Source organism: Anticarsia gemmatalis, chromosome 3 (genome assembly GCF_050436995.1).
Source record: "Anticarsia gemmatalis isolate Benzon Research Colony breed Stoneville strain chromosome 3, ilAntGemm2 primary, whole genome shotgun sequence".
Lineage (NCBI taxonomy): Eukaryota > Metazoa > Arthropoda > Insecta > Lepidoptera > Erebidae > Anticarsia > Anticarsia gemmatalis.
The window spans coordinates 5,341,656-5,364,620 of record NC_134747.1 but is presented as its reverse complement, the minus strand read 5'-3'; the positions used below and the strand labels follow the sequence as shown (position 1 = coordinate 5,364,620).

Below are 22,965 nucleotides of genomic sequence, written 5' to 3'. Positions count from 1 at the left end.
ACTTTTAATTAGCAGCCGAATAAAAATGAACTTGACTGCATCCCTCCGTCGAATTGTGGTTTTATTAAAACAAACATTTCTTCTTCTTCTTCCTCTCAGCATATGCGTCTCCACTGCTGGACGTATGCCTCTTGCATATTCTTCCAATGAGGTCTATTTGACAAACAAACATTACTATAGAAATATTGTTAAAAAGCTCCCTATGATATTAAATGTAATTTAGGCTTTAAATCCATATTTTAATGAATCAAAACCATATCAAATTCAGCTCTTTACACCATACACTCCAGCTTTAAGCTCAATAAAATGTGCATCACTTACTACACTATAGAACACAATTCTACACCATACATTACTCGTAAAGGCTTAAATTAAATATCTCCAGTTGTCTGTTTTACATAATTTATTAATGTGACGACATACTACAACATAGAAACATGAATCTACACTATGAACTCACGGGGTGTTAAAAATGTCTATGGCATTTTGAAAATCATGTCGGCCATGTTTGTTTAATGAATTACATTAATAAAAACATATTTATGTTGAGAATGTTATAATATAACATCTTAATCGAAAAAAGGTCGTTATGATATCAAGGGAATACGTGGGTTTTATTTCTTAGAAATAAATAATAGTAAAAATTAATGAAAAGGAGTTCTAAGCAATTATAATTGCTTACTCTATGAGTTTAATAAGTATGCCAAGTAAACTAATCTTTATTTTTAATACGGCTGATTTTATTTTACAAAGCTTCTGGCTAGAAGGCTTTTTGCTAAAGATCCTTTTATACATTATTTATATTGTTCGTTATTATGCCTAAGTTTATAATAAATCATCCTTCAAGAATTCAAATAAATTATCTATTTTAATTTATGAATTCGCCAGTAGGTGACTTAGGTCTTAACATAAACACTAAACAGCCATCATTTTGTTAAGTTTGATACTAAAATACGAGTGAGAGTTAGGTTAGTAAAGCATGTCTTTGAAGAAGACGCCATTTCTGCATCCCTATATCTTTCTAGTTTTTCACTTAAAAAATAATAACGCCTTATCGACAATACCATTGGTACTTCATGAAAAGTGAACAAATTTAAAACAACGAAATAAGATTCTAAAGGATTTCTGTTTTTCAGAACAAACTCTACAATAAATTAACATCTACAACCTCTTTACGCGTGGAACGTCTTAAAATAAAAGCTTAAAGTTGTGGAACTTCTTAGTATTCTACTATGAATAACTAGAGAAAGCTTTCTTTATTGATATTTTGGCATATGCTAGTGTTGATAAAATCTATCGAAAGACACAAACAATAGTTGTATTTTTGTGAACCTAACAATAATTTGCATTGTTAATGGCATATTATACAAGGATACTAACAAGTTCCATTAAATAAATGTTTCAATGTGTCCATACTTCCAGCGCAAACAAACATATTCTATTCCACGAAATTATCAAAATTATTTAATATTCATAATATTTTTTTTTGAAGTTCATGGAATGAGGTACATATGAGACAATATCTTGTATTTAGGTAAATATGTAGATGTTTTTTCGTTGATGTCACAAACATCACACAAGCAAAACATTACCAAGCTTTACACTAATTAAGATATATCAAGGATGTTAAAAACATAAGAGTAATATTAATTATAAACCTTTAACTACAGACTCATTAGTCTATTTACTTAAAACGTTATTAGTGAGTTATTCGGCGAAATTCATTAGAAAAACAAACAGGCCGTATTTGGTTCCTCATTTGAACAAATGTAATTAAAGTATGCTACAAAAATCCTACATTTGATAATGAACATGTACAAACATAACGATAATGATGCCATTCAAAACGTACTTACAATAATCGCCATTCAAGTTTAGTTGAAATTACTAATAATATTGTCGACCTATGACCTGTGTCTTAGATATCGAGTAAACTAACGAATTCTACAATGGTTTGCAACCGTAGCGTGATGTAACACAATAAGTTCAAAGCGTACCGCCCCTTCGTATATTATAATATATCGACGTAACATTTTCGTTCATTTCCTGCTCATAACAATGTTGTTAAAGATAGTTTTCATTGGAACATAAATTCATGACCTAAGTGTTGGTTGCATGATCACTCGACAGTTGACAGAAGTATCGTGATGACCGAATTACACACTCGCAAACGATGCCGACATAATCAACGCTAATGAGGAGTTGATTATGAATTTTGAATATTTGAAATAGGTAAGTAAGTACTACTGCATTGCCACTTACCCATATTATTTTTCACACATACCTAGAGACCAGAGATCGCCACTTGATACGAAGCTTACAAACTTCCCTTACTTTATTCTCATCCATAGATAGAGATAGATAGAAAGATAGATATGTCATACAGGAACGCCGGTTACGAGTACTACTCACCTGACCTTTTTGCAGAACATAATTTTTCGTCTTATTCTAGTAACTAACTTACTAAAGAAAGTGGGAAAATCGGCTGTTTCATAACTAAATTACATTATTGTGATCAAACACTACATAATTTCGCTAAGTTATCTTATTTAGATGACTTGCAAATATAATATTTGTATTAGATAGAGTAAGTAAACTATTTATATTTACTTTCCCTTGAGAACAAGCTACTGGTAAATTATAAGGACTGTATCTACTTACTTGCTTTACTAATACGTGATGTAAAGTAGTTGTATTGGATAGAGTAAGTAAATTATTTCTATTTACTTTCCCTTGAGAACAAGCCACTTTAAAAATTATTAGGAGACTGTATCTACATACTTACTTGCTTTACCAATATGTGTTGTGAAGTAGTTGAATTTAAGACGTATAAAAAGCAAGTTATTATCAATATGCCACAAATAGTTGATATTTTATTTATTTGTCAACACCGTTATTTGAGTGTTTTCGTGGCTAAAAATATATTGAGATATTTTCTAATGACAATAATATTAAACTCTTTATTAAATCATTGATACTCTGATATTAAGACCTTATTGAAAGAAAGCAATATTACTTAAAGAATAACATAATGGAAGGCAACAGGTGGCATAAACTTTTGTACTACTTGTTAAACGTATAGCCTTCTCAAGGAATACTAGAGCAAAACGTGAGAGCAACGAATTTGCGGGCCCCAACCGAGCACGCGACTTGACGCGACGCATCAGTCATCAGACCCCTCGTGGCATTATGTCCGGTGCCCGCTCGTCATTCCATGCTGTTCAGTTATATTTAGAACATGTTCCGGCTGGAGTACACAATCCAAATGTCATAAAACATTTACCTTTCATAGCATAGCCGCTGTACACATGTCCGTCCTACCTCCTGGGCAACGAGGGTAGAAACGCCGTATTGACCAAGTCCAAGAATTCAGACTTAAACACCAGATTGGAAATTACAGCTTAGAGCTCTCAATGTAGGTTGTGTTGCAGTTTCATCTGCCTTTAATACAAGCGATCATTATGCCTTAAACTCCCATACTCGTATTATTCAATACCGCAATTTCGTGGAAAGAACCGTGTAATCGATAATCGCAAAGCCTTATCATACGATCAATTAATAACACGGACAAGGTGGTCTGACTCCGTGTTCATAAACAATCGAAAGACAGATCGGCATTTCTAAATTAATGGGTTTCGTAAAATACTCGAACGATATTTATTTGCGTTGGGCTTCGAGAAGAACTGTCCGGGTGAGATGGGCGGGCGGCGCGCACACCAGATAGCGGGGTCACGTTCCCGAGATAAAACTCAAGATAACGCCACAGTCTTGTGTACGCGATTGTCTTTGCACCGTGTATCGACACGTATTTGTATTATTCGTTATTGATGCCCACTTACGCCCCGCCGTCGTAATTGATAAACAGCGCAAATATGCGCTAATAACATACTTCCACAGGCTAATGTTTGACCACGTTAATACGGGACTCTATCTCTAAGCTTCTAAAATAGCCGTTGTTGTTATAAGAGATTATTTAAAGCGGTATTAAATAGCGTAAAATTGCAAATTAAAAGTAATGTGCTACGATGTTTTAATTACGCGGCGTTACTTGAACATTTTATAATGGATTTAGCGATGTTATTTTATGGGATGTATAAATTTTACTGTCTACTACGATCTAAGGAAGAGTTATCCAAACAAATACTAGTATGTAAGAGCTATAATAAGAACGTTACAATTCGTAAAGAACCACAAACTTTGTGTAAATCTGAAGAATTTCAAAGCGTGTTTTGTGAATTTGCTTCGTATAAAATTGCGATATGAAACGTGTTGATTTTAATATAAACTTCAGAATTAATGCCAAATCACGCTTAAACCGTTTTAGAGCGCAAGGCATAAGTACCTATTTAAATATAATGATCGAGTAATTACTGAGCGCATCATGATTAGAGGAACGTTTTGTTTGTTGTGGATAAAGATAAAATGATGAGATTACGTATGCACACAGAGACCACCCTGTCTCCGTCAGCCACTACGTCTCCAAAGAGCAAACATCTTTATTGCTATGACGACGATTACAGCTCGAGCTATGAAGCTATATTTTTACCTATAAGCTTAGAGGCACTGCAAGTTCACTTTTATCATTTGTCGTTCTCCGACAAAACGGCTTGAATAAGAATGAGACGTCCATAGAGCAAATTCATTTAGATTATTCGTAGCTTAAGAATATTGTCGTCGTCAATCACCTAACTTTTCTAAATCTTATCTCACGGTTCTTTTATTTCAAAAAAGACAGATTACAGAAAGGTTTAATTTATCAAATTAAAGTATTTATTGGATGCGTGTGTCGAAGTGACCGTTGCCGTTGTATTCCCGTTTTTCAAAGAGAATGTATTGAATTATTTCGACCTTAGGGTCAATGTTATTTATTAGAGGTAGATGATACGACCTTTGAACTGAGAGAACAATATATCTGAGATTAATGATTAGTGCATCTTGTTATAGTAATATTTGTATACAAATTGATGTGTGCCGAACGCTAACATCTGCGGTTTTTCTTACGTAATGTTCAATATTATGTGAATTTGTTTGGAGTAAGATAATTCCAGTGTTTTGTTGTGTGCGTGAGAGTATCGCTATTTTTTTCTCATAGCCGTTGGTAATACGAATAATGTATTGTATGTACCGTTAGTATAAAACGAATGGCGTGATAATATTGTTGCATACAATTTATTTTATTAGATATGTCAGTAACTTGGACAGTGTCTGCTATTTTCACATGTTTAACTCAATAATAAAAATATATATATACGTTTATAAATATAGGTTTTGTCTAAAGCTTCCCTGTCAACGTAATTACTTAAATAACAGGACTCTTGGACGAAATTTATTGTTTTACTAAAATTGGGCACTGGATTCTTGTCTATAATTATCCGACATCGTTTGTAGAATTACTCGTAATAGTACAGAATCAAGGCTTCATTAGTCCTTCGTAGTAAACAGAGTCTACAGAATTTTCGGGAAACCTTAACAAATTAATTAAAAATATTGTTCAATATAATACTCGTGCTGCATATCCCTAGACGTAATCTATACTAATACTAATATTATAAAGCTGAAGAGTTTGTTTGTTTGTTTGTTTGTTTGAACGCGCTAATCTCAGGAACTACTGGTCCGATTTGAAAAATAGCCCATTTATGGAGGAAGGCTATAGGCTATATATCATCACGCTACGACTAATAGGAGCAGAGTACCAGTTAAAAATGTAACAAAAACGGGGAAAAAATTTACCCATTCTCTCTTATATGTGACGCAAGCGAAGTTGCGCGGTTCAGCTATACATTATATACCAACGTGTTTCATTTGCATGTATTCTTATTTTCTTCATAGAATACACACCAACCTGTGCTGTGATTGCCTGCAAGCTAGCCAAAAAACAACTTTCAAACTTTATTTTTAACTTTAATATATTCCTCACAAACACTTTGAAAGCGAAGTCTACATACACGGCACCTAGAGATTTATAATATGGCCGTCGTCGGTAATGTTGATTCGCAATAAATCAACTCGTCGGATTGGATTGATGACGTAACAGATGCCACTAATAAATAAATCCTGTCGTCGATTGTACTGCCATTAAAATTCTAACACCGACATACATATTTTGTCCAAAAGAAGGCTTGCTTGCCTTCTAAGGCTGCTTGAAATAAAATTTAAAGCGTAACAATGAATACATGCATGGAAAGCCGTTTGAGACGAAGACCACCTCGCTTTTAGTGTATGACGTAAAAGGAAACACAGGTTTTATGTTGCCAATCAGTGCTATTTAATTAAAATGTAATAAACTTTTACGACTATGGCCAATTGGCAATATGGACCAAGATCCCAGAGCTGCCAGACCTACGTCATTTTAGCAAAGCTGAAACTTTGAGGATTGTTAGTATAAAGGGTCTGTTAAGAGGTATGCACATCCACTACCTTGAAAGCGGGGCCGTTTCTGAGGTAGCGCGGAGTGAAGGTGCGTAAAAAACGACCCAACCTACGTTATAGTAGCAAAGTTGGTTTTCAGATATGTTATTAATGATATTATGTAGAATTAAAATTGACTATTGCCAGACCGTTTCCCGGGGCCATTACTTCTGCCAGACGCCTTAAATGTTATAAAAAAATGAGGTCAACTACGTCATAGTAGCAAGCCTAAATTTTATATATGTTATTAAAGGTACAATTTTAAGACCCCCTGTATGCGGACAGACCATTCCGCGGGGCCCTTCGTCCCCTAGACGCCATTAAACTTTCCCTATGAGTGCGAGAGTAAAAGCATTATTCATACGCATAAATGAAAAACAATTGAATTAAAAAAATAAAAATTGAAAAATTATTGAATACTAACTGACCCGCGCATCTTTGCTTGCGTCACTTAAGAGAAATAGGTCAAAATGTTACATAAACGGGTTATGTAACATTTTTCACTGGTACTCTGCTCCTATTGGTCGTAGCGTGATGATATATAGCTTATAGCTTTTCTCAATAAATAGGCTATCCAGCAGTAAAATATTTTTTTATTCGCACCAGTAGTTCCTGAGATTAGCGCGTTCACACAAACAAACAAACTTCTCAGCTTTATAAAATTAGTATAGATTAAAAGTACTTGGAATGTTTAGGAAGATAAGTAACATTATTTTGGGAATTATTTTAAAAATAGATATGGTTTACACTATTCACAAAAATTATGAAAAATAATTGTAGTCATTCATCATCATCATCATTATCTGAGCTCTTACTTCCCTCATCAAATTGAATATTTAAATCATCTCCACCATCGTCTTCATTGTTACTTGAATTCTCTGTAAAAAAAAAATGTAGGTAATGATGTTGAAAATAGTTACAAGTAGGTATATTGAAATAATAAAATAATGAAACAAAATAATATAATATATAATATATAATATAATATTAATAATTGAAATAATGTTACTTATCTTCCTAAACATTCCAAGTACTTTTAATCTATACTAATTTTATAAAGCTGAGAAGTTTGTTTGTTTGTGTGAACGCGCTAATCTCAGGAAGTGTCTTAGCGCGACTTCGTTATACTAAGAGATATAAATAATTTTGAGAATATTTTTCGTGAAAAAAAAGCATATTTTATATCATCACGCTACGACCAATAGGAGCAGAGTAGGTAACAGTAAAAAGTGTTACAAAAACATGGAAAATTCTGACCCATTCTCTCTTATGTGACGCAAACGAAGTTGCGCGGGTCAGCTAGTATTTTATAAATTTCACGTCTAATATCGAAAATTGTCGCAACTATAAGTACATCCCTCTTTGTTTACCTGTTAGTGTATAAGTATATGTATACTATAGTTCGACAACTAAGTTGAGAGTCATGGCATATAAAATATATTTAACTTAAAATGAATAGATCTGTATATTTCTTAAAGAAAGCAGCTGTATAAAACATGCCGCGATCACCTGCGAGTTATTGATGTTTGAAATTCTGAATGTTCCATAACTCCGCTGCATGCAAGGTTTATATAAAATCCAGTAACAATGTTCAATGTTCAATTCACATAGAACCAACCTTTCAAGTCACTTACTCAAAATGAAACACTAAGAAAATAGTAATGACTCTTCTCTGGACTAATACTGCTCTAATTTCTTAGTAAGTAATAGTAGTTTTATATATTGAGGGGCAAGTACCGGACGTTCCAAAAGAGGAAACACACATTTCTGATCCATAAAACTGCATCTAGCTTGCTCCATTCTAGGCAAAGGCCGAATCGAAATACAGACCATATAGAGAACTCCGATTACTACAGTCTAGTAAAATCGTTAAAAGGAAATGTTAAAGAAAAACTAGCTTAAGCATGTTTGTATTTAAACTGAGGACCTCAAATCGTATACGGTGTTATAGCGCTACTAAGGTAAGCGCAAATCATACAACCAACTCACAGAAAAACTGGCCAAGTGCGAGTTCGACGCGCACGAAGGAAAGGTAGGTAGGAAGGGTCGCGGGCCGTTAACTTAATTTCCCCCATTCCCTTTTTTACTCGTAGTATCTTTTGTGATATAGGCCACAGAAATACATATTCTATTAAAATTTCAAATGTCTAACTATCACGGTTCATGAGATACAGTCTGATGACAGAGAGACAATGAAGTCTCAGTAATACGGTTCCGGGTTGTACCCTTTTGGTACGGAACCCTTAAAACGATGTAAAAGCCTATAGGTATAGAAATAAATTGGTAGTAGTCAACACTCTCCATTTTTAGGTATCATTAACACAGTTCTATAATTTATGACTCTACTTTATAACATAACTGGATTTCCAAGGAAATTACCTATCACTGATGACTAATGCTAGACTACAAATGAAATTACTAGTATTTCTCAGTAATAACATATACTCTATACGTTTTATAGTGGTTATACTGAAAGAAAATAATGATAAACATAATATTCAATCGGGTTTCCGCAGAAAAACTTAATATTGCTTGATAATATTTTAAACGATTAAATTAAAGAGACTGCGGTGAAATATAGATACTTATTTAATGTCCGTACATGGGTTGCAAAACAAAGAAAACTACATTTGTTATAAAAATATAATATATAATAACAATTTTATTTGTTGGAGATTAACTGACTGAAACAAAGCAGTTGAAATAGAAGCTCTTGTTTCAAATTGCCAGTACTAGTTTTGTCATAGCAAAACAATATGGCGACTGAGGCGTATCTCAAATAATTTCTATATCCGACCTCACAATTAGCAACACATAATGGCGATAAGCGTCACGAAATTACTGTACGAAACTTATATATAGAAAAGCTTTAGACAACTTCAAAGCACAGACCCGGAGTCTTTCGCTTGTGTAACTTTAGGCTCTACAAGTAATGGTTTTGATTCCAAGATGACCTACTTTATTGACTTTCATCTGATATTAGACGTAATTGTTCTTATTCACATTGTTTTCTCTGAAAATAAACCGTTTTTCAATAAAAACTGACAATATCTATTTTATTGATTTCTCATTTGTCCTACGAACTTATGACCTTAATTCCATCTGAAGAATTTCATATAAAAAATGTCCATTTTATGTAAAGAGTTTTAGGACTTCAAATAATGCACTAACATATGGACATGATACAACTATGTAAATTTTTCCACGTATGATGCCACCCACCGCCCGCGTAATTTCCCGTTTCTGTGTTACAAAACCTTTTTTAAGCTTCCTTTTCACACAAAACACTTTGTCGTTTGATATCAATACATGCAAAGAGCGGACTTATAATAAATAATAAGGAAATTTTAAGCACTTACTTTTTTGCCCTAAAAGCATTTGATAATTATTTTAAAGATCTCGAAGACTTATTGTTCTACAAAACGATGAATAATACACATTATTTTTACCATCTCATTAGGTATGTTCCTCAATTTCTATTCTCTGTTTGTTCATAATAGAGTTCCTGTTATTTAAAGTTAGCTGACTCGCTGATTAGTAAGATTAACCTGGCAATGAAGTAGAACATGAAAGTTACTTAAAACTATGAAAGATTGCCCCCAACCTTGACTACCACCGAACATATTTATAAGAGCAACTAGTCATCATTTTAAAATAATATAACATTTGAAGCCACAATCTATCTCAGTAATAGGCACATCTATTTTTAGTTTCGAATATTCGCAATATGTGTCTGTAATTTTATAATTACACCGGCAGAGTCCATTCATCAACAACCAAGCCTTTTCTCAGGGGTATTGGGAATAGATCTTTATCTAACCTTTGCGTCTGATTACACGTTACACGATGCGGCTGTCGTCTGCCCTTCGCTAAATGATTTGTTGAGATACCGGTAGTTACCTATCATTGGCCAATATACTGAGATTTGCGGTGTTCTTTTCAGGGCTTAGAAAATACAGTCCCGACAACAATAGCGGCGGCCTGACGGTCTATTCATATTGGTATAGTCGTGAACAAATAGATCGCAAAGCTTCTCAACTTTAGGTCGATTAATAATAATCAAAGACTTACACGAAACATAAGCGTTTTGATGATATAACCACGAGCTTCTAAATAGTACTTAATTTTCATCACGTGCATTTGATTAAGTTTAAAGTTGTAGTGGCGTACAAACATATTAACGCTTCTGTTCTTTTCAATTACAAACGTGGGTATATAATTGCAGTCTTAACGTGTCACATGCTTCGGCATGTCGCCATAAACTATAAAGGGCTCGGATAAAATATAAACAATAGTAATTGCTGGCTAATTTTATTGCCATAGAATTATTTATGTTTGTTATTAATTGCGTGTTGAGTGACTGAAGCTTTGCACTGGCTGTTACGTCATGTGAAATAAAGTAAACGTTTTTAATGGCAGCTGGATAGTTTCGCTTTGTTGATCGATCATATTTGAACGCTTTGCTATGAATATGGCTCGGGAGAGCTTGTTAATCACGACCTGCGGGCACAGCTACGAGTGATTTATTGACTAATCAGCTAACTAATCAACCCTCCGTCTAAGATAAAGTTGCAATTACGGAATATGACTAGGACACATTCATTTGAATTAAATATGTATTATGCAGTAAAAATTTTGACATTGGTAAAAAAAGATTATTGCAATTGGTTAACAAGTTTCCGAATAATCGGGGAACATACATAAGAAAATTCTCCTACTATTAAAAATGGCCATAAAATATTAAGGTACAGTGCCATGTAAAGATATTTGGTATATTTTATATTATAAATATCATTATATTAAATATTTAGTCCTCTACATTTCCAAGGTGTTATTGTCGTCCTGCGAAATACCCAATTACCCTTGTTACCACATTCTCAAGAACTAAGAAAAATTTTTTGGTTAACTCAGTCGAGTTAACCAAAAAATTTGATAACTTTTACTACTAAAAGCTTCATTTAAATGCTCATGCTCGTGTGATTTTTATCACTTATAATGTTAAAATATTAATTATTACAGATTGAAACATTGTATAAGGCTTTCATTTTATTCCAACGAAACTCTTTGTCACTATTATAATACTAATCATATTTCTATTCTAAAGTAGTATGGCATTTCAAGAGTAGCTGATTTGACTGTTTTCAATGGCAAAGTTGACTTTGTTATTAAAATAGCTTATGATAAGCTTGATATTAACTGAGTTCTCTATAAATAAAGCAAGTCTCGCACTCAACTTGACCAATATTACATAATATATTGTACTCAATACTTGAACTTAAGTGATTTTGAAGCAAACGACGCACATAATGACATATTTCATCGAATTCTACACATTTGACCCAATACAAAGGTTTGACAGTTGAATGAACATACTAATTAGTTTCGTAATTTAATTAACTTTGCAACTCTAATTGACTACAGTAATTACTTTAACGATGTGTTTGAAATTTATTAGAATTACTTAAGCTTAGTTCTATCATTGTTTATATTATCTATACTTAATATTATAAAGCTGAAGAGTTTGTTTGTTTGTTTGTTTGAACGCGCTAATCTCAGGAACTTCTGGTCTGATTTGAAAAATTCTTTCAGTATTAGATAGCTCATTTATCGAGGAAGGCTATAGGCTATATAACATCGCGTTACGGCCATTAGGAACAGAGTAACAACGAAAAATGTTACAAAAACGGGGGAAATTATGACCCATTCTCTCTTATGAGACGCAAGCAAAGTTGCACGGGTCAGCTAGTAAGTCATAAACTCACTAAGTAAGAAATATTTCGTTGTTTAAATTATGTAGGTAAGTAGTGTAGTGGATGTACCTATGTGTAGTAGGTGTATATAAAAAAACTGCTACCATCTGTACAAGACATATAATGATAGAAGTTTTTCAATACATGATATCATTATCACCAAAATGCAGTCAACATTTTGGTACGTAACAAGAACGTCTTTGCAGAAGGGTTCACTTTATACTCGCACCACAATATTTACCAATACTTACAGCTCCTTATTCTAACTCTACTCGTACCGAAAACACTTTCAGAAGCTAGTTCAATACAGAAGCGCTTTATAAAAGTTACTCTGCAGTGTGACACCTACGCAGCTACGGGGATATAAAATAAAATAAATAAAATAACAATACTTTACGCAGAAATACGAACAGTAATAAATTATAATAATAATAGGTTGTCATTAAGTTTCATTACGTTGATGGACATTGTGAATGAAATTCCAATGAGTTTCGGATTTCCGCGCGGAACGAACTTTTGTTTGGTCTGTAGGGATTTATTTCGAGTAGCTCTTACCCGCGACTCCGCCCGCGTGGATTATAGCTACAAAGTGTTTTACCCATATTGTTCCTATGCCCTATATATCCTGTACACTTTCCCGGGTCTCAAACAATACTTGAGTGATTCAAGAACTCAAGTAAAGCTAGCCCTTACTTTCAGTCCTTTACTTAATCAAATCTATCAAAAGAAAAAAAATCCACTAATCATTTATCAATATAATGTGTAGAAAGCAATCACAAAAGATTTCGAAAGGATTTTACGTAAGTATTTTATTACGTGCTTAGAATCACTTCAACGTAAATGGATAGAGACAAAATACTCTCGGTAAATATACGATCCTTATGAAATCATAAGATTCAAGATAAAACAGTGAATTCGCTTCTACAATAAAACGGCGAAACATTTTCAGCAAGATTTTACAAATATCGTTCACTAGATGTGGAAATGGTCTATAATTTTACAGAGTGGATTTTTTCCTGGTGTTGTATGGTGCAAAAATAGCAAATATCGACGTCGGCGTTAAGTGCTAGACGACAGTCGGATAAACAGAGAGCGGCCAGCTCAAGGGCGCTCGCGTTTTTGTATCCAGTGCAGCATCCCACGCGAGAGTATTGAGAGTAATTCGTCCACGCCCGACCGCCTCGCGCGCGCCCCAACGCAACGCCCGCTGCTGTGCTTACTGTCTGTACTATCTGTGTGACTGGGCCTCTACACTAACTAATCGTTTTTTTACTTGTATGTACCAAAAAGTTATTAAAATATAGAATTTACTGCCATTTGCATCTTCTACTTAAGTTGAAAAAATACATTGGTAGTAAGACTGAAAGTTGCTTAGCTCAAAATTTACTTTTTGTCACCACACATAAAGACATTTTCCCTTAAGTATTTCGAATAAAGATAGTTTTATATTCTTTGGCCAAAATAAAATCTTTATTATTGTACCAATCACGTAAAGATTTACTGCCTAAATTAAATCACTCACTGCTAAACGAATCTGAGTAATTGACTAACATCTTTCCGTTCACGTAAAATATTAGAACGTTTGAGTAATCAATCAAGTCGATCTCGTATCAGCTCGAAACAAGCTTTCTAATGTAAATAAACTGTTTCATAAAAATAACGGCTTATGGAATAATAACGTAATTGGTAATACGTACACACAAAGTCGTAACATAATGACAGACTTAGGCTCTCGTTATAACCGTAACGAGTTGCGGGAGAAAATAATCAAAATAGCAATATGATCTTGATTTTAATTTATTTGTTCCAAGTAAGCCAGTGTATTGTTTTATAAACAAGTATATTATTAACTCATTAGTCGAGACGTCGAGTTCAACTCGATTTAGAACTGTCGGCAACTGAATCAAGTACACGCAGGAACTGTTTATCGATCAAAGACGCGGCATTGGCAAAGAAAGGTCTGAAGTTTGACTTAATATGCAGTGTACAGGTTCCCGTTAACGTTACTTTGAAAGACTTCCATCCAAGGTGCCCAACATGTTACAAGCAGTCCAAACACTGAATTTCTAACCTCGAACAAGTAAGGACTAGTTACACAACATTTGCAAATTTCAATTCCATGTAAATGTCAATTACATTATTAGTCAAAGTCGCGAAACAATTGCATTTGACTGTATCGATATTTCACTTGAGTTGAGACAGATCAGCATTGTAACAATGTTTAGAGCTAAACAAGTGCACTATATGTGAACCAGAACATTGCGTAAACGATTCATGCAACATTAGAACACGGTGCAACGTCTAATTAAAGGATCATTGTTCGAGTATGTGGGTCGGGCCGGTCTTGCAACTGGGACGTAGTTCCGAACGCACTCTGGCCAACAATTCGTGTGGCCCAAATGCGTATTTCCGCATTAAGACCCTGTGACACTGACTGTGATAGCTCACATCGGCTGACAGACAGTTTAAAATAGTCATCTTTCATTGTAGTCTCTGTTTAAAAATTACTTTATTGAAGTGATTTCACTCGCGCGAAACACATAAACCAGATTCCGACGTTTTGCTCGACCACTTTTTTATTATCAACGCTCTGTGGGAATTTTCTTCTAAATGCAATACGATTGTGAATTAGATTCCTGTGCGTCCTACGACTCTGTGCTTTCTCTCGAATGTCGAGAAAGCGAACCCTTATTAGTACTTATACACGTAGATAGGTACTCATGTAATTTTCTCTTCATACGAACATTCATAGCTCTATCGCCGTTGAATTACCTTTTCTCTGATTTACGATGGCTCATTATTTGTTGCAGTTGTTGCATAGATTAAGTACCCATTATTGTGCACCCCCAATTTGAGAATAGCACTCAAAGTACAGCTGATAGATCTGTCTATCTATTTTAGCTTGACCCATCTTTGATTAGGTGTACCACTTACAATTCGATAGAATAAACAAAACACGAGAGAAAATTGAGAACAGCATTAAAGCATTAATTACATTGTTTTATTGAAACGTAAATCTATGTGTACTAAACATAAACCACAATGCATTTGTGTGTGAGATCACATTGAAATTAAATCGCAGAGTAGATACGAGGATGCTGAAGTATGATCAGTAGATCAAAGACGTTCCGACCTTCACGGAAGATTTATTAAAAATAAACACAGGATTGAGGGTTCACAGACTGATGGTGTCATAAAAAGTGTTCTTTTTGACACCAATCTGGTGTTTATTATTTAGGACAAATGTGACCCACCGTGTGTAACCCAACACCGCGCCGTCTGTCGACCAACATCACTCGTCTTGTTTGATCTACTGAGAGCTTTTTAAACTTTTTATGTCATAGTTTAGTGCGTTTTAGGCGCCTTTATTGCTGAGTAAACATTTCAGGATTATACGTCGCAGCCGAACCGCAAGCTTAATGAACTTTTCCATTTCGTTTCGACATTTGCATACGCTACGGTTAACGGTTGTATATTGCGTAAACTCGCTGATATTGAATACGATTCCAAAAATACGAATAGTTCTGTGTACATATTTCCTTGAAGAGCCAATGTTTTTATTACGCAAACCCTAAAGCACTGTAAACAAATATTTCATCCTTGGATTTCTTTCCTACGTAATCAACAACTGTTGAAATTAGTAATAAACACAAATAAATAAAAAAAGCTTTGTTATCGTTTATATCTGGTAATGCGTTCATTGATATGTTGTTGAAGTTTCAGGAAGAGCCTTGTTTTGTTAAAAAGCACCGTCCAATGGGTGGAGATGCTCGCTCCGACACATTAGGAAAATAGACAGACCGTTTGTACACATTGGTAATGATTATGCACTACACGAACCCACTCACGCACACTTATAATAACTATTTTATATGCCATAGTCCATACATACACTTTTTACGTAGGTTTTGTTAAACATAATAACATTTTATCTTTAGCGATATCTGATGACGCAATATTTTGGACAACGTGTTTAGCGAGCACCAGAGTGCTTATAAAATGAAGTGAATACAGATATTCGTACAATGGAGTAATATCTAAAAGTAACAAAAACATTTTGTATAATGTAATGAAAACAAGCAAATAATTATAAATTATGCAACGAGTCGTTTACGCAGACATGGTGTAAATAAAGACATAAAAAACACTGATTAAATAACGTGCATGGATATACAAAGGCCTTTAATGATTCTGACCGAAATGGTTCAGTTTTGTGGATGGTCGGCCGGCGTTAAGCGGTCGGATTTTTAAATAAACATTTTTAATGATCGGCCCGCGCCTGCGCTGCCAGGTGTACGCAGACGGTGCGCCCGCGCATTCCCCCGCTACCCTAATCGTACTACTTCTTTTGTTCCAAAAACAGTAACCCATTTATTTTGAAAAAGAAGAGTTATCTTCCCTGAAAATCGAAAAACCATTTAAAACTGTGTATACAAAGTTAACATTAAAAATGAAAAATAGTAGATACATTGATTTTATAAGACGACAACAAATAACTAATCGCAAAACATAAAGTGTGATAATGTAAATAATGCAACTCTAGTTACCTACCTGAATTTAAGTTAGCAGGACAAAAATTATGAGTATAATGCAACAATTCATCAGATACATAAAAACGGTTCGTTTCCAAACACAAACTAAGTTTCGAAGTTAAAACTTCAAAACATAATTTATGTTTAAACCAAAGTTCATTGCCATTAAGTTAAAAAGGCGACAGTAAGAAGGTACAAAGTAGTATCCTTTGATAATATTTTCTTTAGAAAAGGAATCCTTCATCCGACAGCTGTAATGGAAAAATAAAACTATTTTAGGAATGATTGAGTATCCTTTTATTAGGGTAGCGTACTTAAAAAGGACAAACGGAAAGATTATAGTTTAATTCCTCTGTATTCCCGTATGTTTATTGTTGTTATGACACAGCCCCATCAAGCTGTTGGCAACCGCTCCAGGGGTAACGACGCACAAAATATCCTATTACGAGGCAACATCATTATCGATTTTAGCTTTATTCACACTAATTACTGTGTAATTGTCTATAACAAATAGTGAGTGTGTAATAGGATTAAGCTTTGAATACTTATGAGTCTGGGCAAGGTTAGCAAACATTTCCGAAATTTCTACGCTAGTTATATATGTACATATAAGTTTATCTTACACTAGTTTTCTGCGTTTGCGCTCGGGGTTTGTATCGTCTTTATAAATTTAAGCTTCGTCTGAGGATCATGTGAAAATAATGTATAATGTATAGCGAGATTGTCTACCGCTGTCTAATATAATTATCTACAACCAACTAGCTATCGAGAAATTTGGTATGCAAATCTGGTGAGCGCCTCCAGTGGGCGTCGTAGGAACTATTTTGGCAGTACATTTTAAATATCAAACTCTCGATACTCGATAGTATCTCCCGACGATACAGGCTAACGCGAAGTCTCAGGTGTCACAGCCAGAGTCACAGGATAGAGAATATTATATTCGCTAAAACCCAAGCTTACGTTTCAGCGTACAAACGACCTAATAACGTCTAGACAATCGTTATAAACAAACTTACAAAATCAATAACAATTTGTCGACAAGTTTATAGGACAATAGTTCTAATATCCATATTATTGAACTGCAATCATTTCTGATATTTACGGGAACATTAAACATTGTTGCAACGGCACTATTCTATCGATTATATTGCTTTTGCATGTCTATTTTGGAAATACATGATGCAAAGTTTCTCTATTGTTAAGTACAGTACCGGGTATGTATCTAGTAGTATCTACGTAGTCTAATATGATGGTGTAAACACGTTGTGTACTTTTATCTTAAATTTTAACACCTCATTAATTTGTTTCAAAGAGAGGTGCATACAAAAAAGCCTTTAATTTTCCCACATGCGTAGGCAGAGACTAAAGAACGCTATTTGCAACGATCCCTACAAACATTCCCTGCTTCATTAAGTAACATATTTTCGTCTTGTCATACAGAACTGACATATGCATACTTAAAATAAAATTAACAATCTCTAAAGTAACTTAGATAATTAAGAAAATCTTGGATTGTGTACGAGTAGAAACTTCATCAATTCGAACGAATGTTATGTTAAGTAATAAGTTTTCTTACCAAACATTGAGCTTTCACTGTGATTGTTGATTTACTAAAATAATATCCTACAAGTAAGACTTTACGAGGATATTTCGTATTAGCTCTACATTGTTTCAATTCAGTTCAACCTACATACACTAATAATTTATTTATTTGAATAAAACAATCAAATTAACCTTATTGTTGTCTAAACAAACTATAACCAAACCTTTCAACCTACGGCTAAACAAATTTTCACCGCAATTTATTTAAAAAATAAATCATTTCCGGCGAAAACAATAGTCGATTTTTGTTGCATCGCCTACATGATATACGTGGGTGTGAGTGACGTAACGTGTTAACAATAGTGATGGTAAATGGTAATTTGTTGTATTGTTTAGATGTGAGAAGATTTCATGTATCGTGTCGTGTGTTATTTATACCGTAATCTATCAACGATACTGTCACGTGGGTGCTTCGACCACTAACAAACTAGTCATTGCTATAACGCTTCGGGCAGAAGTTTAAGTTTGTTTTCACCTCTGTCTTATGTGATCATTTATAGCTTTGTTTTAATTAGGCGGGCAGCATTTATATTTAAGTACTAACTAATTCCAATTGTTCTTTTTTACTTCCTAAATAAAAAAGTATTAAAAAAAAACATACAGAGAGAAAAATATATGTACTAAGTATTTTGATTGTAATAATAAACTAAGAAGAAATAAGCATACAATAAACTTCATCTGTGCCAAATTTAATCAAAATCCATTCAGAAGGTACAAGCTTTCGCATTTAAGTATAATATTGGTTGGAGTTTTCAATGCATCGAACATGTGTGATACATTCAGTAAAAGTAGAGCGGAACTTCTGCGGATCATTTGGTCAACAACTCTTGATCACATTGAACGGTAATGAATATTATTGTTAAGGGCGTGCGAGAAAGTGACTGCAACCATGCGGATATCTACACAGCACAATAAATTACATTTTATCTTATAACATTTCTGAATTGAAATCTCTGTCTCATTGGCATTAATGACCAGCCAGATCGCGAGCCTTTACACTAGAGATCTTTTATTCCATACAAAATGTTTTTGAATGGGTACTGTTTGCGGTTAAACGCAGCAATTGCATATGTGAATAAGGAGTGGTCATATGAACCTGAAGCGCAAATTGTAAAGTATAGTCACATTTCTCCCGTTTATTGAAAGCTTGCGGTCATACCCAGCCAAAGCCGTATTAAGTTACATTCTTATGTGTCATATAATGGCAACTAATACCATATTGCTTATTCCAATGAATAAATTCAATCTCCGCAAGAAATAACGATGTATAAGTTAACATTCAATTAGATTTTTATTGGAAATGTGTCAGAAAAACCTCTAGGGACACCCAATTCCTTGAATGGAACAAATTATTAGAGTTAACACCTTGTCCGGCTACAAATAACAAGATAAATAGTGTAGTCACCTCGTGAGTCGTCTTTGTCAAAACATTCTAAAGACGGAAATAATAGAAGCTCGAATACTCTCACGAACTCTGGAAACTTTGTGAGGCAATCATTCTGGTCGTTGGGATTTGAAGCCGCAAGTTATTTGGGTTAAAACTTTTAATTGTGTAGTTAGATTTTTAATGCACTGCATTTATTTGATGCATTTGATGTAGGTGGAAGAAATGATCGTAATTAAGACATGTTGATGTGAATCAAATGTACGACTGTGTAACCAAAATGCCATGAAATGCATTTCACTAACAATTTATTGTTAAGAAAAAAGCCCGTCATAAAAAAGGTTTGTACCAGAGTCTTTATTTCACACTAGCTGACCCGCGCAACTTCGCTTGCGTCACCTAAGAGAATGGGTCAAAATTTTCCCCGTTTTTGTAACATTTTTCGTTGCTACTCCGCTCCTAATGACCGTAGCGTGATGTTATATAGCCTATAGCCTTCCTCGATAAATGGGCTATCTAACACTGAAAGAATTTTTCAAATCGGACCAGTAGTTCCTGAGATTAGCGCGTTCAAACAAACAAACAAACAAACAATCAAACAAACAAACAAACTCTTCAGCTTTATTATATTAATATAGTATTATATAGTATAATAGTATAGATAGTATAGATTAATCGATCGTATAAATAAATATTATATATAAGTTATTACATCACACTCTATTGACTACTAAATTACCTTTAACAACTAGCCAATAGAGCAGTAAAATTACGTATTTATTACTACAAGTCAACACCGATTGTGCGAAACACGACTTTTGGCTGCATTTGCCAATACATTAACGGTTTTATATTAAAGGAATGCGTTAAATGGACAATGCACGCGTGATGGAGCTATAAAAGATCGCAAATATTATCTGAACGTAGATGCAATAGGCCTCAGGTTACAAAACAACAATAGAACGGCTCGTTAGATAGATGAATGAGTGTCCAGCGATTGTGCAATGACCGCAATACACAAGGAACGGACATTGTAATATTGGTTTATATGTGTAATATTACAAATGTCTCATCATTAATTTGTATTAATGTTATAGGCGTGAACGTGAAAAATGGTCCAAAGTTTTATATAATTTGTCCGCGCTTGAGCACAAAAATGTATAATGAATCATTGTCATCATATTATGCAGAAGATTTACGATTATTCTATAAAAAATGGTTCAATCTGTAGCTTAGTCCTAATTATCTTTTCAAACTAAATGCACAAAGTGTATACAAATTCATACATGCATACGTAAAATCACGTCTTTAAAAGGGGAAAAGACCATAATTAGAACAGAAGTAATATAGCTGATTACAATGTTAAGGCAGCCTACGTCAATTCGACTGACCATTTTGATTAGACAGATACATAGAATCACAGTGAAGTTGTCAACTTTGAAATTGCTTTTTCTGCGAATTCCGAAACTATGCATATTGCATACCCTTGCCTCGTGGAAACCGGTGGCCAATCGTATAAAGGAAAGGTCAATGTGTTGTCTTTATAATTTCCTTTTCAGGCTTTTTTTACCCATAGCGTGATATGAGACCCATATTACAAAGACTTCGTTGTCCATCTGTTACCGCGCTGTATCTTAAGAACTATCATAGTTAAATAGTTGACAGTTTTGCATGTCTGTTGCCACTATAACCACAAAAACTAAAAACCCAATAAAATGAATATTTAAGGGGGCTCATATACATACATCCGATCTGATTTATTTTGCAACTTTTATAAATAACCTACGTCTAAGATTCACAAACAAGGTTTCGCTCCTAAGAAAATTAAACTGCATTGACCTATTACCAGTGCCATACCCGTTGTCCATAGATATGAACGATGTCTGAATCAAATTTTGAACAAACACGATTTGATTTTCAATCGTGACTGTTTGTATTAGCCTGTAACACTCATTGACACGTGAATCCATCAATAGATGTCCGCTCAATACTTATTATTGGCTATACGTTTGAAAACGAGAATAGATAATTTTGTGACCGAATAATCTCGAATCTAAAACATGATTTCGAGGTAATACATAAATATTAAAATTATCATTAAATACAAAATTATTAAAGTTAGATGTTATGACGTCTTTGTCAACTATGACCTCCATTCAAGTTAAAAAAAAAACTTTACACCAAGTAGGTAGAGTATTTTCAATAAGAACATTTAAATTAAGTTGTAAGACAACAATAGCTTCACCAATTTGTTATTATATTCTGTCTGAATAATATGTTCGTTCGGCTAGACAAATAAAAAACCAATAAAGTTATAAGAACACTTTTTTACAGATATTGTCCATCACAAAGTTTGAGAGCTTCTTAGAAATACTTAGTTTCAATTAAGTTTTTATTGACATGTTTTATTTATAGGCACAAAATATGCAAACATAAATTTAAAACTAATAATGATAGGTAGCTGTAGTAAACTTTGTTCACCATTTTATGTACGGTAACATATAATATTGTTCACTGCAGCGACCTCAATTTATTCGTTAGCCCCTGAAGCGTTTTTAGAATACTGAACGAAATGTCAAATACCACCGATTACGATTATCTTTGATACGTAATCACTATACTAGACAGACCGCTTGGCCTAGAGGTAATTGCACAGTACGATAGTTAACTTCGTTAGTAACTATAACAAATAGGCATAACATGTAAATATCGATAATTCACTTTAGTACACGATGTTATTGATTTATCGCAACCTCAGGGCACGCCGGAGTGCGGCCACTCTCCACGATAAGGTGGCCAAAATAACTCCTTGTAGCGCATCTCCAATGTTCCACAGATATATAACACAGTACAATCGTTTTATTCTTATTTTACAAGAGCCTATAAGCCTGTAATACGCTCATTCGCCCGTAAATCTCGAACACTCGTAACTAGGTATATGTGGAGTATGAGCGAGCATGCCGATCGATCGCTAGATATAACGAGATCGTGGGTCGATTACCATGGCGAAGGAGTAGAATACATCCCGATGGTAATTAGTGGCGTTATTCATTCTGCACGTTAGCTAATTAAACGAGAAAACACATTGTAATTCACGTTAATTGTTTAATAATGAGCTGTTTGACATGTGCAGCGCGACACAAGAAATCTAGGAATCCGATGTTTGTGACCGTTATTCTAGAATAGCATTGACATTGCTAGTATTACTATATTTTTCAGTTTAATTTAACTTGCTCGTCTAAATGGCTCCAGTTCACCAGAATCTCATTTTTATATCGGAACTAATACG

At 34.1% G+C, this 22,965-nt stretch overlaps 1 protein-coding gene across 1 annotated transcript in view; it reads left to right on the top strand.

The window, feature by feature from the left end:
* Nucleotides 1–22,965, top strand: part of LOC142987297 (tyrosine-protein kinase transmembrane receptor Ror-like) — a 35,501-nt gene that overhangs the window by 6,006 nt on the left and 6,530 nt on the right. The gene's annotated exons all lie outside the window — the stretch shown is intronic.